Raw genomic sequence first — 27826 nt, forward strand, 5'->3', positions numbered from 1 at the left:
CTTTCTCTGCAATGTCAGCAGCCTGACTGGAAGAGCATGTTTCTAATGAGAGAAATGCAAAGTATAGCCAGAGAGAATTTAGGAGATAGACTAGAAAAAGACAACTTCAAAATATTGTTAGAAATGAGCTCATTAAATGTGCTTGTTTTGATCTCTTCATTCCACACAGTACAAAGGGTCCACCGGCTGCATATCAAGGGGGCTGAAAAGATCAATTCCTATCAAGGACATCAGCAGAGGTACGTAAGGATACAGGTGTCTTGTTTCACTTGTGTTTTTTTAATCTTCTGCCTATGACTGCATTTCATTTTAAACTTCGAACCCAAGAGCCGAGGTGTGCTGAGTGACAGATGTTGGAAGGCAAAGAACAGACAGGCAGAAGGGCCTCGGATGTCACAGTATGTAAATACGGGCCATGGAACATAAACATGGGAGAATGGCAGGGTCATGGGCAGTAAACATGGGCTGTGCAAGGAGATCCTGTATAAACATGGTATGTCTAGCAGGACATTCTCTGAACACAGGGGTTTGATAGAAAGAGTAAAGGAGTTAGGTCCCTTCTCCTTGGAGAAGAGAGGGCTCATATGAAATCTCATGACAGCGTGCCAGTACTTATAGGGTGGCTACAAAGAGAATGGAGAGTGTCTCCTCACAAGAGAAACACAGGACATGAACGACCCATACAGAGAGAGTCTGGGAAGGAGGATGCTAATGCATGTGAGAACAGAGTAGATCAGGACACAAGACAAGAGCAGAACTCTGGAAGACAGAGATTTGGGAAAGTACCCCCCTGCTTATCAACATAGCAGTAACTGCATGGCAGATGTAACACACATTATAGCACAGGGACGAAGCCTCGGCCCTCAGATCCTGTATGGGTAAAGAAGGTATGAAAAGCATCCATTCCTTCTTGAAGATGTGTTTATTATTTGGCCATAACAAGCAGCATGAGACAGGCTGCCTTTCCACAGGAAGTGAGACATTTTGGAGAAAAAGTCAATATGGACATAAAGGAGTAAAACTGGAGAAAAATGTTCTGTGAAGAAAAATGAACACTGTTAACTCGGTTATTGGTGCTTTACTGGTTAAACTGGAATGAATCTCATGTGCTTCTGCTTTTATCTCATTGTTTCCACTGGATTTCATAGGGCTGAGCGTGGGAATCTCACTTCTGTTACCACACCCATGAAGGTGATCCATGGCGTGAAGATGATCCCATATACGGTGCCTTTGCTCTGGTGACCACATTTACAGTGAAGCTGTTCTTGTACCAGAGCTGTGGGGAGTGATGTGGGAAAACAAACATGTCACTCTAACAGAAAGAAGGAAATTGGATTAAAGCAAGTGGATAGAGAAACAGACTGGGTAATTAGGAGTGCAGCTAGAGCACCTCAACTAGTTGGCATGAATTCCCTCCATCCCTGTTTCATCACACGTGACACAAACACATGAGCTCTGTGTACGTGGCTTGTCGGCACCCTATCCATGGAAAACGTTGAGTAAGAGGTGATGTGAGCCAGCCTATACTAAATCAGGTCAGAGCTGCTAACGGGGCACAGAAACCATCATGGTAATTTCACTGCTCCACCTACAAAGGACTACAGTATATATTTCTATTTATATAATAACCAAAAGAAGTTATTAAATGGGATTGCAGCTGCAGATGTACTTGCTTATCATAACAGAGGTCATTGACATGTAGCTGAATCAAGAAAGATGACTGAGAATGTAAGAAATATGGGCATGTATTATTTATGGAAAGAGAGGCTCAGCAAGGAGCTGTGTGGCAATGTCTGGGGGTGGAAAGACTCATGGTGTGTGGCTAAGGAAGACTTTGTGTAATCTGTCTAGGAAGGGAGAAGTCATCTGATTCAAGGAGAACAGTATACAGATAACTAAAACAACCACAGGAGGCTGCTGCATGAAGGCTCCTAGGGAGGAATGGAAGGGACATTAGGATGTGTTTTGGTAAACACGAAAACTCTGCAAACCACTGAGCACATAGATGGGTGTGAAATTTCTTTTAAAGGCTGTGTTCACCACAGCTGAGGACAAAGCCAAATAAACATATCAAAAATAAAAAAAACATCAAAAATCCACTAAAATGGCATAAAAATGGAGATATTATGGAGTAAGAAGTAATAGAAGTAGATAGAAATAATGTCCGATTATAACTTATTGGATCCTGAAATGGCAAGTCCTTGAAATGGCAAGTCCTTGAAATGTCAAGGCAGCTGGTTTTGTACCAAAAAATATATGTGGATTCTTACCAATGCTTTGGGGATGATAGTAAATCTGGCATTAGTATTTTTTTCTACTGTCTGAACTGTAAGAATAATGTGGTTTCTTAAAACACTTCAGGGCTTTTTTCCCAGTTTCTAAGGACTTGTGCTCTAAGGTCAACTTGTTCATGTGCTTGAGCAGTTGCTCTTTGATGGGTTTTGATAGCAGCAATCTAAAAGTTTAAACCATGGGACAGCAGCAGTTGGTTCATTCTGACCAAAATCTTTCAGGAAGGAAGAACATGATACACAGAGGCAGTAGAAGTAAGTGCAGACATCAGCCAGAGCATCCAAGTCTGCCTCTTCCTTGGCAGCAGGAAGAAATCCAGGAGTCAGCCCTGAAAAAGCAGAGTTCTGAAACACAACGACCATCAAAGGCTCGGAGAACAAAATATCTTCTGTGTGCCTTAGGTAGCAATCCCTGTGAGGGATAGACAGTAGGGATAGGTTAGTAGTTGTTTCCTTCTGCACCTTCTTGGTTTTAGGGTGGGACCCCCATTTTGCAGAGCTCTGTTTTCTTTCTTACTTGTTTGGTGTGACTCCATCTCCCGCGGGTCCTCAGTTCTTCCCTCAGCCTCCAGCCTGCCATTGCCTCACCCCCTGGCAGGAGGTCAGTGATAATATAAATCCAAACTTAATTTGATGGATTTAAGCCCAGCCTGCCTATCATTGTGCTTCCCTACAAACAGACATATGAATGTTATGGGAAAATTGAAAAGAAACGTAAAATACAAATAGTTTGGAGGAGACCCAGTTTAGAACAAGTCTGAATTTGATTGTATTTTATGGTTTAAATATAAATACCTTCAAGGGAAAAAAGAAAATCCAATAAACAAAAGAGATAATGTAATGGAAATAATGTTTCCCTGCCCAGGAGAGAGCTGCCAGCCTGAGCCCTGGCTGCGTTCACACAGAGATACCTCACACCTACAGGGTGAGGATCAGGCCCCACAGTAATGTTTTGTTGACACATTGATGTAACGCAAATAAAGTAGGGAAGGAGCTGTGACTGCTACTGGCAAGAGAAAAGGAAATGAGGCAATGATGTTGTCTTTGTATACTTGCAGGCTATAGGAATGTTTTGCTGGCATTACAGTAATCTGGACTTTGAACTCCTGTTCATTCCCATTTCTCTCTCCCATGACATAAAATAATTCCTCAGGACTGTCTATAACCCCCAAACTCCTTAGAGCTTGCTCTGTGCAGTGTTACACCACTGGGGCTCCTCAAACTATTGTGTAATGGGGTGAGATCACAGGCGAGCTCAGTCCATGTGGCTTGCGCTATCTTGCCCGCCCAATGGTTAGTTGTGCTTTAAAAACTAGAGAACCATTCCTGTAGGATTACAGCCATAGTTCTTAATAGCAGCAGGAAATACAGACATGCAACTGATCCCGACAAGCAAGAAATATATGGAAGTTTTCCACTTCTGTGTGTAAGTTCATTGACTCTGCTGTGGCTGAATCTTGAGAAATTCAGCCTTTCTTTGTCTTACGTGCTTTACAAACAGATTTGGATAAGTTAATTTTGTAGGCTGGTACAGGGGCAAGGACAACAGCATGTTTTCAGGTGTGATGTTTGGCCTCTGAATGTTAAATAGAAACCTTAACAGTATTCATGGATTTAACCTCTCAGCAGATGCACCATGATGGTCAGATTAAAGACCCTCTGATAATCAGGAACTACCATCCCATGGTGGGATTTTCCTTTGAAGTGAGTCATTGGTCTTTTTCAAAATCTCATGTTCAAAGGCTATTGACATGTGAGGTGCAGAGACCAAGCACTCCAGCTTCCTTGGCTTTACCCTCATGAAAATGTTGGGAACAGTCAGGGGGCTTTCACAGCCTTTTTATTTACACAGAGACTCTGGGAAATGCAGTGTGAAAATGAGCTGATATGGATTGCTCTTGTGTATCCTGACCAGGAGGTATGAGCAATAGGGATGGGACTCAAAGCTGTAGCCTTTTGTGACTCATTTAGATTTTTAACCACAATGAAAATCACAGTGCAGCATAATGTAAAAAATGAGTACACTTGATAAAAAATAATGCTATTTGGAAGCTTCAGACAGATGTCTGATGGTTATCACAGAATGCTAAAATGGTTTGGGTTGGAAGCGACCTTAAAGATCATCCAGTTCCAACACCTCTACCATGGGCAGGGACACTTTCCATTAGACCAGGTTGCTCAAAGCCCTGTCCAACCTGGCCTTGAACATTTCCAGGGATGGGACATCCACAACTTCTCTGGGCAACCTGTATATAATTTATATATATTTTATTCACTAAAATTAAAAGAATTACAATTTACAAAGCTTTCCATATGGACACTGATGCAGGATGGGAAAGTAAGAAGACACAGTGAGGTCACTAAAAACTATTTAAGTCACCTAAGGAGTGTAAAATCTGCCCTAGCTGAAGAGACAGGAATACCAGGCTCCCTGCAGTGCATGGGATGCTTTGGTCTTCTCCAGGGCCAGGATGCTGGTTCACCTGTCCTGCTGATGCTTTCCTGATATCTGTTACCTATTTTCCACTGTTGACTATGTACAGTTAATGGATAACGGAAATATGCTTTGGGAGACATTTATACAACCACATTTCATCACCAGGTCACTTTCTGTTGGACTGTGTGGCTATAAACTGGAGGGAATAGATGTTTTTTAAATAAGCCCTTTGGTCAGAATGGATGAGTTGTGGTTGCAAAATGCCATTCACAGTGTAGGCCAGGATGAGAGGAGAGATTGCAAATTCCCAAGAGCTTAAACATTTATATTTGGAGTTAAAACTATAACATGCAGTCACTCTGAGCCTGGTGTTGGCATTGGCAGCTTGCCCTCAGATTATTCTCTGGGCTATTTTTCCATAGCAATGCCATCCCAGGCTGATTAGAGATCAAGCCCAAGCCAGACAGAGGACAGGACTATGCCTATGGGTCTAGCCTGAGGGTCAGAAAATGATTTGACAAGAAACTAGTTTCCTGTTTGCTTGATTAAATGCAACTATAAAATTAAGATAAAACATAACCATAGCCTGCTGGAGGTGTGTTGTGAGGACACACCACTTAGCACTTGTAAAGTGATGTGCTGCAATAATGCAAAGCCCTGTTCTCATGAAAGCTGATTGCTCCTTTTAAAAGGTAACAAAGTCCAGAAAGGTAGAGTGGAAATCTACCTGTTTCCAGATCTCTGGCAGCATCCTATCCTATTGCTGGCTCATGACACTAGTTATTGCTCTGACACAACATGATACTGTGATCTTCTGAAGAGAAGAGGAAAGTTGTCTAGCACTCAGTGACATCATGATGCCTGCAGAGTCACTGTTGTTATTTATTCACAGGAGTACTCTTGCACCCCCAAACCAGAAGTTCAGGCCTGGATACAGCGGCCATCACAGTGACTGGCACGGCTTGAGAAAAATAGCACCATCCCTTTATCAACAAATCTGCAGCATTTCTGACTCAAGACCCATGAGTGAATGGTTCTTCAAAAAAGCTGGCAACTGGTGCCCAGTGCATTTTAAAAACCAGCAAAACTATATGATGGAAGAACAGCCATTGCTTTTGAATTTTCAGAAGCTTTTGTGCTATGACGACCCATGTTCCTACACATTTGTGAGCCTACTGGACATGGGACCATGAAAATCTTGGAGGGGCAAGAGTATGCACAGTACCTGTCAGTAGTTCTCTTGAAGAAGGTTAAATCCTTAATTTTAGTGAAAGACCTCTGTAGGATATACTGCCATGGAGACTGTAACTCCGGAGCACAGTGTGAGCAGTTTATAGCTCCCTACTGAGAAATCTTGCTATGTAATGTAACGTGGAATACTTTCCTATTCCCCCATGACCAATATCCAGTTGCCCATCATATTATTTTAAACTTTTTTCTTGACTGGAAGGTTATTGCAGGGATCTACTGAAACTGCAGCAAGCACCTATGTGCTGTTTGTTTGGCTTCCAGAGGGCCCTTGGTGGGCATCCTGCCCTGTTTGCTTTCATCTTCTGCTGGAGCTCACCACCCCTTCAGCCTTGCTGGGGCAGAAGGGGATGTTTTTAGCTCTCATGGGGACGCTTTTGCTGATGTTGTGGGTAAGCACAGCCTTCATGTCAGGCTGTCACCCCAGAGGAGACAGCAAAGATGAACAAGCAGGAGCCAGAGTGTGGTGGGATAGGAAGTTCTACACTTGTTTTGCTGCTAAGGGAACATGCCAGGTAATTACAGTCTTTTTTTTTTCTCCTCTGTCACGACATCCTAATTCACACAGACACAGTTCTGAGTGGCCTTTTGTGAGGCTAGCAACCCAACTCCTCTAGACTGGGTAATGAAACAGGTTGATGAGAGGAGAGATGCTGCATTAAGGGGGTTTTTAGTTCACTCTCCCCTTCTGAGCAGGGCAGTGCCCACAGTTGCAGATGACGTGACTGTTCATGAGATAAAGCACTACACAGCCTGATATGAAGTCCTCAGTTTAACCTAAAGTACTAGAGTTATTGTAGACAGGTATGGTTCAGCCACTGGGAGTCATGCAGCCTCCGTACCAGTCTCAGCTCTGCTACCCTTTTGGGCCAGCAAGACCACAGGAAGAAGTAGTACAGGGCAAATAGAGTATAAAAATCAGCCCCTTCCCAAAGCCATTCCCTTTATCATAAATGCTTTATTACACATCCATATGTAAAGGTGGGATAGCATTATTGACCCACCTCCTAGGGTGTTGGTTTCAGCAAGAAAATTGGCCCCAATTCCTGATTTAAACTTGCATTTCAGGATCATAACAAAGTTGTGCAGAACAAAAAGCATTCCGTCTCCCCTTCCCATCTCATAAGCAAGAGGCAAAATGGCTTTTTAGGAAAGTCATGTAATTCCTGCCTGAAATTAGAGTGCTGGTTCTTTTTGGTTCCTCCAAGCTATTTTTTTACAGTTTCTTAAGCCACAGATGAGAAGGAAAGAAAGCACAACAAAAATCCAATTAAGGAAAAGCCTTGGGAAAGAGAAAGTGCTTGTTGTTTAAACGTGAGCTGTAAAGGCATCCAGGAAAGGTAGGTTAATGCAGAGCCTAAATATCCAGCAGCCATAATTGTTATCTGAGCCTCTGCACCATTAATGAGGCAGCAATACTGGTTTGGGTTTTCCCCTCCATTCTCCAGGTTCAGCATGTGAGCAGGTCTCCACAAGCTCCCCACTTATTGGTTTGATGAAAAATGGTTTGAAAAATAAAACCCTGTTAGAAGAAAAAAAAGTATCAAGAGACAAAGTAATGATCTTGGAACTCTGGAAAAAAAAACACTTGGCTCCAAATTATTCTACATGGGGAAAATTCATCAGGTGCCAAGAGAAAAAAAAACCCAAACCCAACAGCCTTGTTTTGATTTCCACCCATTCCAGCTGACCACTCTTCTCCAGGCTGAGCTTATCTTTTTAAGGAGAGCTTCTTATTCAGTGAGCCACAAGCAGTAGCTGCAGGGGGAAAGCACAGCCTAGTTTTATGTAGGATGTTTCAGCTGCCAATAACAAGATGTTTCCTTCCCTGAATGTCGCAAAACCTACGCCACCAAACTGTGCCATAAGTGATACACATTGCAACAGGATTTCCTTGTACTCCATTAAACACAGAGGACCTGAGACCCACTTACCCCACTTACCCATGGAAAAGGAAATGAGATGAAGAATTGGAAGAAGGAACAAGATGATGAATGTAAAAGCATTTGCCATTCATTCCTCACCTGACTTTTGTACAGGCTCTTTCTCCAGCTCTTTGACCTGTATGTTTGAAACCACTCTAGAAGGCTTTTGCCTTTTTGAGTTTGCTGGCTTTGGTGGAGGGAAAAACTCTCTTTACTAATTTAAACTAACTGGCAAAAGGCTTGTTGTCTCAGATGGTTGCAGAGATGCAGAAGGCCACAGGCTGAGCACTGATAATCTGCTAAGTAAAATGCAGCCATAGTTTTATGGGAAGGAGAGGAATTTTATGCAGGTAAGTGACTGAATCTGCAACTACAAGAGACAAGAAGAAAATAAACCAGCTCAGTCTATGGACTAAAATTTTGCCAGTGGCACAAAAAGGGAGCACAGCTGTACTAAGGGCAGTATTGGGCACTGTGCGTGTATTTGCTTATTTAGAGATTTTTTTTCTGCCTTCCCAACCAGGATAGGGTTTTTTATGCCTGTCCCTCTCTTTGGTCTATCCAGTCACAATATGATGGAAATGCCTGTTCCCTGCTGCTCAAAGGCACAGGGATCCCTGTCTTTGACAGGGAAATCAGGGAACGCTAACGTGTGTGTGTGTGTGTGCGCGCGCGCGCGCATGTGTGTGTGTGCAAACACATCTATCACCTTTTCTGGAAGCTCTGAGCACTGACAACTCTTGGTTCAAACTGAAGTAACTCAGATATATGCAGGGATCTGTTTGTGTATATTATTCAGGTAAGTATGTGTGCAGATATATACAACACATGCACATATGGCTGCTTATTCCAAGTGATGTATTTCCATATGAATTCATTTATCCTGAGAGACAGGCAAGGAGCAATCTCTGGAGCAGCTTTCTGCTGGGAAGACTCTGACTAAGACTGATCTCTCTTTGGTCATTTAACAAATGGTGGGGTCAGATTGAGATCTCTGAGGCTTTCAACATTTAGCCTTCTTTCTCCAACCTATTTGTCTTTCTTTCTTATATTATGCAAGAGATGAGATGCTTTGATAAAAACTTTTCTTGTGGGAGAACATGACTCAGTTTTCACAAGTGGATACCCCATGAAACATAACCAGATCCCCTCACAAGTCTTCACATAACCAAAATAATATCAGAAGTGGAGGCAGGAGAGAAGCAGGGTCAGAGGGGTGAAGTGGAGGAGGAAGTCATAAACTTCCTTATGTGTTATCTGCACGCAGCTCCTACAGCCTCTGAATCACAACTGTGTGCACAAATAACTCAGTCATCTGAAGGATATCACCACAATTGTAATCATCATCCTTTTTACTCCGAAATTTTCAGGGTTAAACAATTAGGGGCATAATATATTTGCACACATCCAAAATATACCTCCATCATATGGGGGGTCTCGTTCCTCTAATATCATTCAGTTGTTGAATATCTCTTGAATGTGGCTGGGAAGAAAATCTAATGGAACAAACCAGACCTTTATCCACCAAGGGAGACGTAAACTCAGACCCAAGACTAGATATACCTAATTCAACCACAAATTACTGGGCTGAGCAGGATTCGCAGCACAGTCAGGAAGACTGATTCTTTCCTGTGCAACAATTACCATGTTAAACTCCCTGACCTGGGTTACACAGGAGGTCAGATTACATTATCACTGTCCCAAATTCTGGTCTCAGAAACCAGTTTTCAGTGCCCATCTGGCTGCAACCCCAGGTAAACATAAAAAAAAAAAGCAGGCATGTGGTCAGGGTATCTTGTTTCTGTGTGCTGCGGTGGAAGGGTTCCCACTACTGTCGGTAAGAAGGCAGCAGACCTTCCTGAAAACAAGAAAAACTTTAGCAGAGGTCAGTGGGGGCTTTTTGGGTCAGCAGTGGTCAATGTGGTGCCCTCCCAGCATGGCCTTGTATGCACTCAGGCAGTCCCTGCTGCTGACACAGGGTTCCCAAGTGCCCTGAACTTGGTTAGATACAAACTCCTGCATGGCATGGGGACTTCCAGAGGTGCAAATCACTGCAAAAGACAGTGGTGGCATTTTGCTCTGTTCTGGGACTCCTGCTGGGCAATTTGGTCCCTCTTAGAGATGGAGATGCCACCCAACCCTTGCAGCCATTCCATAACAGCTTCTGCCCATACAGGCCCCAGTGAGAGACCCAACAAGCCTTGCTGCCTGTCCTTCCTCTCCTGCAGCAGCCAGGCCACGGAACACAGACCTGAAGCAGCGTATTCCCATGCCATGGACACCCAGAGCCATGCCAGCCCTACGCATCTGAAGGCCATAATACAACCCTAGAGGCATCAGCTCTCTCCAATCAGCCGAAGCAGCAGAACTGTATTTCTCAAAGACTTGGGTGAGTGTCTGTGCAGTAGCTGCTCACCTGCCAACACAGGCAGCAGAGCCTGTTTCCCTGGTCTGTTGGTGCTCACTTCCAACACACACTTACTCCTAAAGCTCCAGGATCCCTTTTTAGCACCTCCTGTGTAAAATGCTTAGGCCGATGGTACAAGCAAGGCTTAAGCTTTCTTTTGAGGTGCCATGAAATCACCTGCCCATCCCTGATTACCAAACACTTGCCTCCGTTCTGCTTGTCCTTTCCCCACCCCTGGAAGGCTGGATGAGCTAACAGCAGGACTGTGAGTAAAGGCAGCGTGAGCAAGCCGGGAAGGCATCGGCCATCTAAATCAGCTGAATCAGAAGGAGCAGGGGAAAGGGAAAAAAAAAGCTATGTGAACAAGCACTAATCGCTAGCAAGCCACAGCATGAACATCAGGCATATTAGTGACTCACGGGTGAAATGTGTGACAGCGACTTTGGTGAGTGGTGGGAAGGGCTTCACGCCTGAGCGGCTGGAGTGGAGGGTGTGCGGTGGAGCCAGGAGCCCAGCCAGCCAAGTGTTTCCCACACACATTCCTCTACTCCATGCACTATGAAATCTGGTCAGAAGATAAAGCATGGAAGCAGAAAGAAATTCCTAGGAGGAAAAGTGAAACAGAAAAACAAAACAGCATGGTAATTTCTTGCTTGCAAAGAGAGGTATTTCCATGTGCAGGCTTGCTCCACCTGCAATTTTACATGTGTAAAGTGATTTCTGATATATGCCCCTGGTAAGAAGCTTGATCTATCTCAGGAAAATCCCTTTCTTGTTAATTTATTATTTGATATATATGTAAACCAGCATACAATATAGCCTCAATCCACAGAGACTCGTGCCTTCAGGGCTGTGAGTAAACGAAAGACTACATAAGAGATGAACCAGAGAGAGAAATAAACTAACAGCTGAGCACCCTGGGTTCAGAGCAGCCCCTGGTGTTATTTTTGTCATGATTACCAGCACAGTGGCAGCACCCACGGTCTTAGCACTGCATGATATTGTACCTACACACAGCAGGTACCTGCTGGTTGGCATCCTTCAGCACTGCATCCCTGGTGCTGGACAAACACAATAAATCCACTCTAGGGATTTTCAGGGTAATGGGAGCCCGACCCTTTTGTGATGCTGAACAGGGTAAGTCTCTGAACTAGAATTGTTCCACTGCCCATGGCAGGGAGGTTGGAACTTAATGGTCTTTAAGGTCCCTGCCAACCCAAATGGTGCTGTGATTCTGTGATTCTAAAAATCGTTCTGTGAGTCCCTTCATCTGGGACTCTTTGCAGCAGAAGAGCAATTCTGAAGGAATGTTGCCTGTCCAAGGGCCCATACATTCTAGACCTCACCTCAGAAGGCATATGTGCATGATGGATAAATAGATTTAAAAAACCCTACTCTGTAATGAGGGAAGTATCGTTTGCAGGCAGTGACTTCACAGCCTGCCATAGACGCTGTGCCATTCAATCCTGGGCCCAGGCATTGCTCCCAGTGGTATTTCAGTCAGCTGCACGGACGTGCAGGTACCCGCCGGGACATCGACCCCACGCCCAGCCCCGGGGCAGAGTGCTTGGTGCCCTGTAACAACGGAGCAAAGAGCTCGTGGACGAGCCAAACTGAAGATTACAAAAGAGACCAGAGGTGCAAACAAACCCTGAAATCTTTCAGTAGTGTTGCAAACAGCGGCCCACAGCTCCCCCAGACAAATCACTCGCTGGGTGTACTGCAGCCAAAGAACACTGGAGGGAGGAATCTGGAAGAGACCCCCCCCCAGCCCATCCATCTCCGGCACGGGAGGCTCAGCCCCTGTCCCAGCATTCCAGAGCAGGCAACGCTTCTGCCAATGCTGGCACATGGGATGAGCTTTACATGTAGAGAGCTGTGATTGCAACACAATGACTTGCAGTGTATTAAAATTAAGCAAGCAGTTAAATCATTTGCCAGATCAGGTCCTAACATGAGACAAGATGCAAAGACGGTTTAATAGAGGAAGCAAAGGGGGTGGAGAAGAAAAGGAGCAACACTCCATATACGCTGTAAAATAAACCAACAGCGCACCCATCTTGATGGTTACCAATCTGAGTGGTTTTTTCAAGCATACCAGGTACGGGGCGTAAATGCCAGAAGCCCAGGGATACCAAGGGTTCCGTGTTGTATCAGCAGGACCCAGGCTGGAAGGCCACATGTGAAGGGCTGTCCTGCTTGCAGAGACTGGCAGGGCAACCTCCATGGTGCCTGCAGCTTCCCGCTCCCCTTTCTGCTGCCTGCCTGAGAAATTTTCCAGCACATCTTCTGTTGTTTAACCTGTTAACTTTTATATAAAAAACAACCTCCGTTTTTGTGGTGGACACTTACAAAGAGATGACAGGTACCTCACTGGGTTCTGGAGCAGCTTTGGGTGCTAACAGAGTGCTAAACAGTCTTGGGCATCCCTTGTGCTTGTGAGTACCTTTTCATGGATAGGTGAGTTTTAGTTCACACTGTCTCATGCAGACTCCCCGAGCAGCTGCAGGACATGTGCAACAGCCCTTCACAGATGCTTTCCTTTGTGTTAATGAGTTACCATGATTCTGGCTTCCAGGTCTCCATTCAATTCACACCAGTTCCTCTCAGGCAGTGTAATTTGTGCATCTCCACCATTAGTAACAGCGCGTGGAGCAGATTGCCACTTCTCTATCACAAATAAATTCTTGTTTTTATAGCAAAGAGATCAAGTCTTATTCTGTCCTAGTATGAAATGAAAAGTGCACACTGTTCTTTTCTCAGTCTTGCCTGTGGCATCTCCACCACCATTATAGGGCAACAAGGACCTCTTATGTTGTAGCTTCAGTCCTCTGAAATGTCTTTTGCCTTTAAGAAAGTGCTTTTCTAACTATGACCTTACCCCACCCTCCCTGAAAGATTTTTTTTTTTTTAAGTTGTGAGTTAGAGTGAAGGCCCTGGGACAGACTGGCAGGAGCACACTGGGAAGGGGCAGGGCTCTTCCTTTCCATAATTTCCACGGGGCAGAGGACAACTGCAGTTCTAGCCTGACCCCAGACTTAACTGCACCAACAAGATGGTAAGAGAGCCCAGTTAACACCTGCTGCAACCCTACTGTGTCTAGTAGATGTTGAAGAGGATTTAGAGGAGAGACACCCTCTCCATGATGAAATGGGGTTACAGGATTCCATGTCAAATGAAGCTGTTGCTAATGCAAGCTGTATCTGGGGCTGCCATAGTGAAAACTGCACTGAGCGCCGAGCTACTGGTGCCACTGAAGCACTCTGCCTTCCCCAAACTTCCTGGGAAGTGTTTTGAACTTTCTTTTTAAAACTGCAATTAATCACAGAGCAGAGCTTGAAATGAGTCCAAGTGCAATAAAAGCAGCCGAGCAGAGCCTGCTCAACCCAGTGAACATTGTTCACCATGGCCTGACTTCAGGCATCAGGAAACTTCCATATGTGTTAACTTTGCCACTCCTGGCTCCTACAGGAATCTTAACTGCTTCCATCTGTACAGGGGAAAGGCTTCAGAAAGCAGCTCTCCCTCTCCCTTTACTTACATTCCTCTGAGCACCAAGAGTTATTACCCCACAGCCTCTGCAGTTTCTGCTGGCTTTACCCTCATTGACTAAATACCGCACCCTGCCAAGGTGCCATTTCTTCCTGCTTGCATCCCGTGGCAGGGAGCATCCTGGCAGAGCCCCTCCATTGAGCGGACAGGCCCCCTCCATCTGCTCCTGTTCTGCATGTGGTTTACAGTACACTACAGGAAGGCATTTTCTCACGCTATTAAGTTTTCACTAGATGTGAAGGGGGATCAGGAATGCCTTGGACGGCATAAAAATTCCCTTCTTGGTTTGGTTATTAGGATCTAGCAGCAGCAGCAGGAGAAATTACAGCCAGCATGAAATCTGGGTCTGCTGCTTTGCCATGGGTGAGGGGTGAACTCCGTCCCCATTCCAGGTGTACTCAGACACCTCCTTGGCCAGTCCCAGAGCCTCTTCAGTTCCTCCTCAGGCCTCCAAACACAGGAGTAATTTGTACCTGTGCGAGCTCCCATGTTTCTGCCCAGAATATGAGGGTCAGGCAGCTCTGTGGCTGAAAGGCTTCAAAATGGAGCTTCCAGCTTAGTCACTGCCCTGGGGAAGTTCGCCTTCACTCAGGAGGGTGAACTTTTCTTTTTTTTAAGAAGTCTTCCCTTTTTTTCCTAAGAAAAAGTTGCTTTTTGTTGCATGTTTGTCATCTTTTCCTCTTTCCCAAAGACTTTCAAGTAATAACCACAGTTTCATAAATGGTCCTAATCATTTCAGTCATACTTAGCACTTATGAAGGACTCTGTGCATTAAAAGTGTCTTACAAATGTAAATTAATTGATATTTTTTCACCTCCAGAAGGTAGACGTGAGTAGGGGCTGTAGATTCCCTTTTGCAGATGGGGACACTGATACAGGAGAGGTCCGTGGCTTCATCTAGGGCCACACAGCTGGGATCAGGAAGGTCCAGCTCTTAAACTGTGCTAAAACCACCAAACACCATAGCAGAGGCAAACGGGAAGGACTGGGTCCAAACCAGAAGAGAGCAGTGCCCTGGACTACAAATAATTTTGTCTGATGCAGCTTCTGTTAAGGTTGTGTAAAACACAGAAAAGGCTGGTGTTGTCCTGGGGTTTATGACTGTATTTCCTTCCAAAACCCCACAGATCACTCAGCCTCTCAATACCCAAATGAGTCCTGGAAATGAAAACCCAGTCAAGCAGTTTGTGACCATAAAGACCTTGTCTGCGGCCAGGGGTTTGGGTGCTATCACAACAAAATCAGTAACAAAGAGCAGCTGCTCAAAAGCAAACCTACATATGAGGCCTTGGAATAGTGGAGCAGCAAGTGAGAAACAAGGAGGAGCAGGGGAGAGAGGAATGGAGATGCTTGACAAGAGGGGCTTTGGTAATCCAGGAGCTCTGGGGAAAGCTAAAACTTGGTACTGGTTACCTGCCTGGTAGCAATACAATTGGATGTGTTCACATCCAAATACAAATACAAATTTGAAGCTGTGTGTCAAAGATGTACCTTTGCCTGCCTTATCCTCCTGGCAGCAAATAAACCAAATGCTGCTTGGAGGAGGGGGAATGTGACTCAGCATGGAGAAGCTCTAGTTATCCTGCCAGCATGCCAGAGCTGCTGCCCTCAGGCTGTACATGTCCCAGGGCCATGTCTTCTGAGGGAAGGGATGTTTTCATAGACACTGAGCCAAAGCAGAGGCAGGATGAGGAGACATTCAAGTTACTCATCCTGGCTTAAACCCCACAGGATGTCTCAAGTGACTAAAATGTAGGCTGAAAAACAAACTTAAACTCTAAGTTTGTAGATTTTGGCATTAAGTCACTGTCCATAGCGAGGACCAGCATCAGATGACCAAGTAGATAACCCCAAATGACAGCAGAAAAACTGCCAGATGTAGTTGTCTGTTCTGGAGGGATTTTGGCATCCCTAGTGGCAGTCAGTGCCCAGGCTCTATTAAGACAATATCAAGTGCCCAGGCTCTATTATGACAATATCAGAGCAGAGAAATTGTGGTCATAGCAGGGAAAATACCTGGGGTTTGGGGCTTTTTTAATCTGTTTATAAAATTTTGAAATCAAGAAGTTTCTGTCTTCTCAATTTTTCTGCCAGTGCAGCTTCTATTTCTGGAATGGTCCAGATGGGGAACACTGGAAATGGAGCACTGAGATGTGAAATAAGAATTTACATTTCACATTAAAATAAGAAATTATGAAGGGCAGTCGGCTCACCCTCTCCAATTTCTACACAGGACATATTCACTCCCTCAAATTTTCAGTGCTTTCAGTACTATTTGCTTAATCTGATGGAACAGATCTCTTACTAGGAAATGAAAATGTTGTAGGGTGATTCATTAGGGTTCTGCTTCATCAGGAAGCAGATAAAATATATTTAAGGAAGATATGTCTAAACATGTAAAATAAAGCAAGGATTTTAGTATCAAATTTATACAGAAGGTTGAAAGAGATTTATCTGAACAGACATTCTAATGCATATTAGTAGTGGATATAATAACAGAAATGTGAAGCAAACTGGAAGATAACACCTGTGACAGTTGTGACATTGTGGAAATAATTTAACACCACTCATTAAGGCTGAGCAAAGGGAATGGAAACTGAGAAGTCAGGAAGAAGATGATACAGCATAAAAAGAGAGTGAGCTGTTGTTCCTTCAGAATCAGACATGGTTTCTGTCTTCTTTGCCATTTCTTAGCTCATTACCCCTAAAACAGGCTCCAGCTGTACTGCATTGACTTAGCAGAGTCAGCCATGGCTATTTCACAACTACCTTCTCATCAAGTCTTTCACCAAAAATGAAATCAAAACCACTTGTGATAGCTCTGCTCAAACACCTTCGCAGTTGGAAGGTTCCCTTCATTTGTTTGCCCTTTTCCTAGGATTCTTGCTCTGTTTTCACCCATATGTCCAGCATTATCACAGACACCAGATTCTCCACAGTTGCACAAACTGCTGTCCCAAGTGGGCTCACTAATATCTGTGTAGAGTAGGCAGGATTATTATGTTTTGAATGGTTCCTAGTGCTGGTTTTATTTACAATGTTCCTCATTTCAGGAATTGCTCGTGATTCCTTGTGACTGATAGAGCTACAGATGTTGCACCAGAGCCATGATGGCAGTTGGAACTCACAACGTGAGAACTAAAATTCTGTTTAAAACTCCTACAGTAACACAGGAAAATAATAATAATTTTTCTCCCATCCCATTCAAATAAACTATGGCCAGATAGCAGCATGTACAACATTTATTTCTGCAGCTCTTTGATATACTTTGGAGGAAATTTTCTTTAGGATCCACATTGAATGGTGTTTGCTAGACTAAACTTGCTCAGCTGGCCTGATTCACTCTGATCAGAGGTGTAAGGGTATATTTTAATCTTTTTTCATGAGAAAAAGTAAATTAAAAAAGAAAAGTACATCCCAGCTTATTGCTGCATTCTGCAAAGGTCTGTGCTCTTCCCTAGGGCTTATTTTGGCAGACCACAGTGTGCAGATCAGCAGATCTGGCTGTGGGTGTCTTTTCCAAACACATTTGCTGTTGAAATGATTGGCATCTGATCCATTCCTATACAGAAGTCAGATTCCCACTATCTTTTAAGAAGTGGGAGTGAAATAAAAACGTGACCCAGACATCACTGTGCCTTGTAGAAATGCACCCTATGGCCAAGCTTCAGGACCTGATTCAGGTTTTGATCAAACCAAATGACATGCATTAAAAATCTGGACCTCATTCTCCCTAGGCACTAGGCTATTCACAAATCTTGGGTCCAAGTTTGGAAAGTCTTTAGTTATCTCTATTCCAGAGGACAGTTCCTGTGGATTATTGAGCAATTCAGTTCCTCAGGCAGCCTGACACAGTACTAAAGGCCCACAGCCTCCAGGTACCTGAGCAAAGGGTCTTTCATCTGCTCAGCCACTCCCTGGTGTGAGATGACAGACACTGTGCTATTGCTTAAGCTCATTTTCATTAAGGTCTGTCATCTGTGTGTACTTGTTTGCCCAAACCAGTGGGGTACCCGGGCTACACCTAATTCACTCAAGCTATATCAAGGACTCATGGCATCCTTCCCCACTAAATGTAAGTGAGGGGATGCTGGGGGAGTAGGGAAGAGGAAAAGAAGGCATTCCTTTGCTTAGAGACTTTGAGACACCCAAAAGTAGTATAGAGCAACAACTGCTGAGGATCCAGACAGGAGTAAAAAAGAGCTTAACTCCATAACCTAGAGCTCTATTGTTATAGCAAAAATAAAAGAAAACAGCAACCAGAATAAAAGTTGTGACCAGGACAAGAGTGTTGATTCATGTCAACATCCTCAGGATGGAGATAAATATATATATATATATATATATGTATATACACACATGAGCACACTCTTGAGCCTGCAGGTACCAAACTTGCATAAATAAACTTGGATAAATAAATAATAAATATCCAGATAGTTGTCATGTGTGTTATACTTATGTAGCCCTTTCCTTTCAAGGATCTCAGGAATCTTTGTAGACATCAGTGAACAGCTGAAGCAAATAAATATTGAACATGCAGCTCTGATGAGGAAATCGTGACCCTGCTCTGAGCACGGATGTTGAAACAAATGGTCTCCAGAGGTCCCTTCCATCCCCAATGACTGTGAAACAGCCTAAAACAACATGGGAAATCTGGGTTAGGATCAGATCCCTTGAGTCAGCTTTGAGCCAGTGTCGTCTTGTAATTTTAAAGGGAAAGAAGTGCAGCCAGGTGTCATCACAATAGAGCCTTTCTACCTGGCAACAGCCAACTACAACACTGACCTATGCCCTGCCTTAGTTCAGTAATGGGTAAGATCTGAGAAGACAGTTACATGGCTGAACTTGTCTTGGGAAATAAAATGACTCTGAGCACACCATTCATCAGACCACTTCCTTAAAACTTGGATGGAAGAAGTACTTCCATTTTAAGAGTGTTGACATGAAGATTTTTATGCCGATCTCATCTACTTCCATCTAAGGAAGCTGGACTGTGATGATCCTTGTGTGTCCCTTCTAATACAGGTTATTCTATGACTCTGAGGCTGGTAAAACTTCATTATTTTTTCAAAGTCTTAGAAAAATTATTCTCAGCAAGGCAAAACTCCTTTTTTGGTTGGGTGTTTCCAAAGATCTCAGGCTTTGATTTACTTCTAGTTGAATCCATGAGAAAAAGAAACAGAACAAAATAACGCATTAATTCAATAGGAGTGGAGTTAGGTTGGTGCATGAAAAATTCCTCCATATAGCTTTTAGTGACTAGTGAATCTAATTAATAATAATCACTTTTCTCTTTTGGTGCAATGGTGCACTCAGGAGAAATGATTTCTATTCATTACAGTGACAGTTATGACAGAGGTATGTCCAGTGCTAGGTCAAGTTGCACTGGATCAGCAGCTATTTTTCCTTTGTACTCCAAATGGCAGCCCACAAATCCCTTGCACATAGGGACAGACAGACATTCATATGCATGTAGCCCAAAATTACTTGAGCCCATCAACCCCCAACCAGCACTAGTCCATGCTGTTGCATGAGATTATTCATGTTCTGCTTTCTGTCTTCTGTGTTGTCCTTTTTCAGGGCTTCCTCATTGCAACTTCTTTTCCTTCGTACATTATATAGCTTGTTCAGGTAAGATATTCAGATTTGGGTGTCCTAGTCAGCTTGTATGGTATTTAGCTGCATAGGACCTTCCAGTGAGGCAAATCAAGCTGCTTGCCTTTGTGGTTTGGTTTATCCATGTCATAAACCTTAAGCCTGGTAGGATGGGAGTGTGTGGGATAGTGAGACGAGCCAGTTGGGAAGGTGCAGACTGGGAGACGGATGCCACTGTTGAGAATATTTCATCCACCATTCATGGGAAAAAAGGTCACTGAGAGCAAGCTATAAAGTGGATTAACTGCCCAGGCGAGATATACAGATACCAAAGGTTGTACATTAAGTATGACACTTTTTATGAAACTTATTTATTCAGGGGTTCTGTATATCTTAAATTTTATTTTTCTTCTGACACAGGAAAATCCCCTTGGGCTAGCAGCATCAGCTGTTCCCTGTTATGCTGCCATCTGCTATGTAAAATATCTAGAATTCCTTTTTTCTCCATCCCCAGTGGCTTTCCTGTTTTTCAGCTTTGGTCAGCTGTGGTTAGTTTTGTCTTTTTGGCTTTCTTTTATGATGCAAAATAGCCTTTTACTTCTTAAATAAAATATTGCAAAGTACACTAAAATTATTTAACTTTACATATAAAATACATCAGTTTGATCTACATTCCCTCATTTGAGAAATACCCTTTGCTTTGCTTTCTAGTTGTTGATTTAAATAACAGTATATTCCAGAGTGGTTTCGGCATTTATGCTGGGGGTTGAGGCAATTCCACTCTGGTGGCATGGTGATCTACTTCAGATCTGAATCCAAATTCAGATTTTTAAACATTTGAAACGTCAATGTGATTGAATTAACAAGTTTTATTTAGAATTTTCTTTCATTTAAGATCCTATACTCAAATTAGTGTGCCAGGAACTAAATATCTGTAATATTTATACTGCCACTTCTTAACAGCGTTCACAATAGACTGCTTTGAAGTCTTTGGAGACGTGTTAGGTTCACGTGGACTTCGAAAATATATGAAATGTGCTATAAACCAGGCTGCACAATTGTGTTCTTGTTTCTTTTTTGGTGACTCTCAGTTAAATTTTTAGAGTTAACTGTCTACACATCTTCCTGTATAACCTATGCATTCACTGTTTCTTTAAAGTGGAGAAATATTCACTGTATGTATGGAAAAATCAATTAATATCTGACAAAACAGGTTTTTTACCGAAAAAAAGAGAGATTTTTCTGCAGGTTTTTAACTTACTGTATTAAATCCAGGGTTCAACAGTCTATACTACCCTCAAAAGACACTGTGATGTGATATCTATCCCTCTAGCTCCCCTTTCCCTCAAAAGTCTGCACGGCTCCCTCTGTTCCCTCAGCTGGTGGAAGTGATCTTGGAGTTTACAAACTCTTTACATCACAAATATCACTTTATAAATGTAATATTTGTTAGCCTCAGTTTTGAGCTAGATTTTCAGGAGGAGAGAAAATGTGATAGCAAAGGACCAGGCACAGGGAACTTCTGATACTCTGCAGTTACAAAAGGGGCAATGAGAGAAAAGGTATTCGCTGCCTGGTGCCAAATAGTTCTTCAGATGTGAGCGTCAGTGGGGGAACTGGGAGGGAAGGGGCTGTGGTTGCCTCTTGGAGCTGATCAAGGAGGAGCAGAGAGGGAACTGTTGTGTCTACTGGCCTCCAGCAGATGAGATGGTGGAAATAGCACAGCATTTGTAAAGTTTATTAACCATCCAACCTCATGTTTTTAGTCTTTGAGATGGAAAGCCACAAATGCCATGTAAAACCTGTCTATCTCTGTAAGTGTTGCCACCTACTTCTGTAGGTGTTCACTGTGGCTTCACAAATTCACCCCTTTCCCTGGATATCTCTGCATTGAAATGATCAAGTTGTCCTGCCTAGGAGCTGAGAGTGTCCTAAGGGCCAGCAGCAGAGGGCTTGTGGGCCTTTGTTCCATGGAGGACTAAGAAACAGAGATGATGGATCTCAGACCACTTCAAATTTCATCACTTGAGTCTCAGCTGCTTTTCTGGGCATTCTTTAAAGTCATTAGAGGTAAAATACAAAGTTGGAGGAAACTTTTCTTCCTACCTAACTTTGACATTTTCCTTTGAATGGGAAAAATACTCCCTCAGAGAGCTCCTTTGATGCCACAGAAGCCAGAGAGAACCTAAACCCAACTTTTATATGTTGAAATTTAAGTGAAAGTGATTCCACCTGGAATCTGTGCATGACATGTCCCAGGAGGAATCTGAGTGTGGCACAGCAAAGCTGAAACTGGTGATCAATGAGCTGAGTCTGAGCAGAGCAGACTGGGAGGTGTCCATGGGGATATTGACCAGATTAGTGGTACCACCACAGACCCAATCAACCTTGCTTAAATTCATTGTCATGTGCCAGTCACAGAACAAACCGAGTGTAGCTCCACAGAGAGGTTCCCTGGAGTAAATAAGTAGTGTGTTCTAGAGGTTCCACAGCTACAGTAATCAGCATGGAGGTGTGCTCACTGTGTGGGAATTACCTGGACTTCAGTTTTGTAGCAACACACCAGTAAACTGAAGATGCTTCCCCTTTCGTAAGAAATCATGCTTTCTTGGATCAGTTGGGGAATTTGGCAATAAATAATGGCTTTGACCATTACCCCTTTAAGGTTACTAAATATGGAGGAAATTACAAATACAGTTTTTACTCTATGCAAACCCTCTGAGAAGGGGCTACATATCATGTATTTACTGAATAATTATATAGGAATTCTGTGGTTGGAAACTGCAGGATGGCTGTAATTAGTAAGTTAACCAAACCACAGGTCAGTGGAGTTTGCTCCATGAGATGTGTCTTTCAGGAGGCTTAAAGGGAATTTATAGAGATTTTTATATTAGGAAATTTGAGCCAGGACAGGGAGATAAAACTTTCTGTTACATGACAGACACACAGTACATTACAATAAGTTGCTAAAACTCCCCAGTCATGACAGCATAGCATATTCAGTATCACTAACAGAGACAAGGGCTTTATCAGTGGAAAAAACCCCCAATAACTCATCCTGTCTGCCACTTTAGAATAATATATACTTGGATTGCTTCCTCCTCCACTGACTTGCAGCCACCTTCAGAGATGGGACAAGTGCAGCTGTTCAAACACCATGCAGCAACCCTAAACCATGCAAGGAAGTAGAGAGATTTATCATTACTCTTCATCTCCAAGGAATTCTAGGAAGACAGTTGGAATTACTTTACATCCCCAAAATACTGTGTCTCTTCTGACAAAAATATGCCAAGGTACCTTTAGTGTCCAAGCACATTGGACTGCTTTGTTTTATGTGCACCAAAGCAAGGTCCCACAACTGCAAGTCCCATGGAAGAAGCGGTATTTTGTTGTCAGCTCAGTTTTGATAAATGGAGAAGAAGCAAGTGTTATGACTGAGAAATCATCATTTAGTGGGACTGCTGAAAACCACATGTTCTGTATTTTATTTTTTCCTAATCTCTCTGAAAATGCAGAGAATGTGAAAGAGTTTATGTGGAGATCTTGGCAAAAATCCTTTTGTTTATGGCCATTTCTGACTCTTGTTGACACATTACTTGATCACCTTCTCTACAACCAATTTTCTTTGTCTCACAAAACAAGTAATTCCCATGTGATTATTTTCAGGAAAATATTCCCAATTTAAGAGTACCTTAGGAATATTGATCTAACCATGTTGTTCTAGTTGTATTTAAGAACTATGCTGAGAAGTGCACTACAAAGGAGATATACATGATAACACAGATAACACATCTAGCGTTGTACTGGAAACATTTGCAGTTAATTTAGTTAAAACTCAGACACTGGGCTGGCAGGGCTTCACTGATTTGTTCACGGTGCAGGATTGGCTCCAGAGCTCTCAAAGCACAAAGAAAATCACAACCAGGGTGGTTCTTTGCTGTATCTGCATGACCCAGACATGTTGTACTAGTGATACCTATCGTGTGATCCTACAGCTGGGCTTTGGATCTCTCAAACGAGCTCTCCAACACTGAAGCAGAGCAGCTGAAAGTGAAAAGCTATATGAGGCTTCACGCATCTTTAATTTTGGACAATGAAGCCTCCCTCTCCGCTTGACAAATCCAGTGTTGCTCCTGGCATGAATTTAAGCAGCTGTAAGTCAAGGATTTACAAAAAATTCAAGCAGTGGAGTATAGCCCAGGGCTTCAGCAAGCACAGCTTAAATGGTATAATTAGGCATTTACCGGGATGTTTCTTTCTGCAAATTATCTTACTTGTTCTTCACACATGCTTGCAGCCTTTCTTAGCAGAGGCATAAGGTACCATCATAAGTCCTGTTGATGTATTCAACCTGCTTTTAATGCTGGATTAGCAAACACAGACATTCCAGCACCTATTAGAAATGCCATTTTCAGACCTTTACATGGGACCAGGAGCTATTAATTACTAACCAGGTCCATTGGACCTCATGTATTCTTCAGGCATGGCTTACAGAAATCCCACCTGGAAGTGCAGAAGAGCAGGGTTGTCCTGGCTAACCACACATTGCTTTACTGGGGACTTTGCTTCCTCCCTCAGCCTTCATCCCTCTTGTCTGTCTGAACTGCAAGCTCTCCCCAGGGGGAGAGGTCCCCCACCCATACCATGTAGGTTGAAGTCCCTCATTCCTAATGTAGGTTGAGGTCTGTGGGCAGCACTCTAACATATATATATATATATATAAGGTTTTCAGAGGAATAACAGGACATTTGAAATTGGGAATTACTTACTTTCCTCTGCAAAGGGAGCTGCTTACCAATCTACCAGGAACTTGTGTTGTCCTTTTTTCCTCTCTCATTCCGACCTTTCTACATCTCTAAAATGTCAAGATAAAATATTCCTACTTGTGTTGAACCTAACTTTCTGAGAGACAAAAAACTGCGTACTCTCCCTCCCTACTCTCGCAGCAGGAAAAAAACCCTCACAGAGGGTCTACTCTTCCAGAATAATTCCTCTTAATTCTTCTAATTCTAGAGGCTAGGAAATCCTATCAGAAAATTATAGAACACAAACAAAGCATTGCTTAAAGGGGAAAGGGGAAACTTAAATTGAGTATTTTTCCTGTTAGGATGCTCACGATGAAAATAACCAATGTCTGTCAAGGATAGCCCTTCAGCCAGGGCCGTGCTTTCTTTCCTGGTCTGAGTACTTTTCTCCTAAAAAATAGTTCATCTACAGCTTTACAATAGATGCTGAATCTGGAGAAGGAAGGAAATAGCTGCCCTACAAATTTGCCATGTGACTTTTAAAACTATTGCTGGGAGATATTTCCACAAAGAGCTGATGGAGAGTTAACTGATGGAAGTCAATGTAAAGGAAACCACACTGTGGATCAGAAGTTTTTCACTTCTGCCATTGGGGGTTCAAAAAGTAAATGACTTTGGCTTCTAGCTACAATATTTACCAGTACCTGACACTTAGATATGTAAAAGTGGATGTTTGTTCCAACACACTGTCTTAATTTTCTTCCAGGCTGCTTTCAATAAACCTTTGAGAACCACCATAAGCTCCACAAGCACAGAGGCAGAGCAGCCATGGCTGGGCACTGCTGGAGTGTGTCCAGGCCCTGCCCAAGTTGCCAGTATCACCCAGTTTGGTGCCCAGCCCCGCTGGAACAGCCACAGGGTGTTTATCACTTGTGACTAACCCAGCTGAGTTTCCCACCTTTATGCAATGTGTGCTGCTCTTTTTATCTGCAGAGTATGTAAGTAAAGAATAATTCATTCTCAGTTATTGTGATGGTCTAAAGAGAATAGGAAGGAAATCTAAGCTGTTTCAATTCTTTCTGTGCAATTTGCTCAGCTTCAGAAATGAGGGAAACATGCAGCAGCAAGTCTGCCTGTGAATGTTTTTAGAGATGGTGAATCTGTGGGTGTAACTATGTCATCCAGTGTACCCACGTTCACAAAACAAGCCTATAAATCTGAGAAAGAAGCACATAGAATGGAGAGATAGAGAGAAAGAGAGAAGAAAGGAGAGAGGGAAGAGAGCAAAGAGCAAGAGAAGGAAAAATAGATAAAGAAAAAAGAAGGAATTAATGAAAGGAAAAAAAGAAAGGAGAGAAAGAAAGAAAGAAAGGAAAGAAAGAAAGAAAGAAAGAAAGAAAGAAAGAAAGAAAGAAAGAAAGAAAGAAAGAAAGAAAGAAAGAAAGAAAGAAAGAAAGAAAGAAAGAAAGAAAGAAAGAAAGAAAGAAAGAAAGAAAGAAAGAAAGAAAGAAAGAAAGAAAGAAAGAAAGAAAGAAGGAAGGAAGGAAGGAAGAAAGAAAAGAAAGAAAAGAAAGAAAGAAAGAAAGAAAGAAAGAAAGAAAGAAAGAAAGAAAGAAAGAAAGAAGAAAGAAAGAAAGAAAGAAAGAAAGAAAGAAAGAAAGAAAGAAAGAAAGAAAGAAAGAAAGAAAGAAAGAAAGAAAGAAAGAAAGAAAGAAAGAAAGAAAGAGAAAGAAAGAAAAAGAAAGAAAGAAAGAAAGAAAAGAAGAAAGAAAGAAAGAAAGAAAGAAAGAAGAAAGAAAGAAAGAAAGAAAGAAAGAAAGAAAGAAAGAAAGAAAGAAAGAAAGAAAGAAAGAAAGAAAGAAAGAAAGAAAGAAAGAAAGAAAGAGAAAGAAAGAAAGAAAAAGAAAGAAAGAAAGAAAAAGAAAGAAAGAAAGAAAAAGAAAGAAAGAAAGAAAGAAAGAAAAAGAAAGAAAGAAAGAAAGAAAGAGAAAGAAAGAAAGAAAGAAAGAAAGAAAGAAAGAAAGAAAGAAAGAAAGAAAGAAAGAAAGAAAGAAAGAAAGAAAGAAGAAAGAAAGAAAGAAAAAGAAAGAAAGAAAGAAAAAGAAAGAAAGAAAGAAAGAAAGAAAGAAAGAAAGAAAGAAAGAAAGAAAGAAAGAAAGAAAGAAAAAGAAAGAAAGAAAGAAAGAAAGAAGAAAGAAAGAAAGAAAGAAGAAAGAAAGAAAGAAAGAAAGAAAGAAAGAAAGAAAGAAAGAAAGAAAGAAAGAAAGAAAGAAAGAAAGAAAGAAAGAAAGAAGTTAAAAAGAAGAAGAAAGAAAGCAACTTAAGAAAGAACAGGGGAATGGAGGGAAATTTATACATCTTGTTTATAAGTCATAAATTTCCTCATAGTCTAATTTTCATCACTGAGTCAAAATGTGAATTTTAACATTAAACATGTACATAGGAAGTGAAATAAAGCAAATACCATAATGATGGAGGTGTAAACAGAGACAGCAGTAAACTAAAATGACTCAAGGGCAGGCAAACCAGCTCTGCACACCAGCACCAAACAACTCTGCATCCCCAAATATTCAGAATATCAAGGCATATGAATGTTTCTGTTTTTTTTTTTTTTTCTCTCTAACTGTTCAAATCTGTATCTGACCTCTGCTGGCCAGGTTTTTCAGCCTCTTTACATGATCCATTTACAGAACACCACCTGCCGGCTTCCCAGGTATGGCTGAGGTTGGGAGGTGATATTTTGCCTATGGCTGTTTTGATTCTTCTCTCAGTGGAGTTTTTAAGCAACTCAAGATTCTAACCACTATTTCTAACTATTTCCAAACGCTGAGCAGACACCAGTCCTTTGGGAGATAGCATTTGGCCGAGTGAGGTGTGTGACAGGTCTCCTGACAAATACCCAGGCAGCGTGGCCTCATTTCACTTGCCTGCCTGGGAACTCCCCAGGTCAAGTTTCCCACGGGCCAACACACCTTCCTGCCACCCAGCCACTGGGACAGCTACGACTTCACTGACAGAAAAATCTTACCCTTTGCTCACAGACTGCTTTGTGGTCAGACTGTTATTAACACAGATTTTCATGTTCATGTTCATATTCTCACTGTGTTTATATAAAACAAAATTGACTTTACTTGCTTGTTTTAAACTTTTAGGAAGTGCAGAGAGAATGTGACTGCATGGGAACATACTGGACTGGTCATCAAAGAGCGATGAGTTTTCCTCTCCTACTGCAAAGCTGCATCCGAAATGCATGTGACAGGTAGTTGATTAGTTTAACACATCACTGAGAGGCATTCACACACTGGAAGTGCTACGGAGACCTGAGACAGTACAAACAAGCCACGGTGAAATGCATATTGCAGAGGTACAAGTCTACACAAACATCCCAAGCTCGTGCTCACCCCTCACCAAGATGGGAAGCATCCCTCCTCACAAGGGCAGCAGGGAGCATCCTGGCTCTTCAGGAATAATAACCATATAATTTCAAGTGAATGTCTGACAATGACAGATCCATGAACACTAATCACAGGTAGGCTCTAAAAGTAGCTTCAGACACCAATTGTACCATTCCTCAGAATTACCAACTCCTGTTTTAATGGCAGACTTTGTGAGTTCTTGAGCTTTAA

General features: G+C 42.5%; 1 long non-coding RNA gene across 2 annotated transcripts; it reads left to right on the forward strand.

Annotated features, from left to right (window-relative positions):
• On the forward strand, positions 1–27826 carry LOC139668254 (uncharacterized). Of its 2 annotated transcripts, none has more exons than XR_011697003.1 (3): positions 1–239; positions 10078–10290; positions 27353–27826. It is a non-coding gene; the product is annotated as an uncharacterized lncRNA (long non-coding RNA). The 2 variants fall into 2 exon arrangements; XR_011697004.1 differs by lacking the exon at positions 27353–27826 and adding an exon at positions 16914–17067.

Source organism: Pithys albifrons, chromosome 2, assembly GCF_047495875.1.
Source record: "Pithys albifrons albifrons isolate INPA30051 chromosome 2, PitAlb_v1, whole genome shotgun sequence".
NCBI classification, from domain to species: domain Eukaryota; kingdom Metazoa; phylum Chordata; class Aves; order Passeriformes; family Thamnophilidae; genus Pithys; species Pithys albifrons.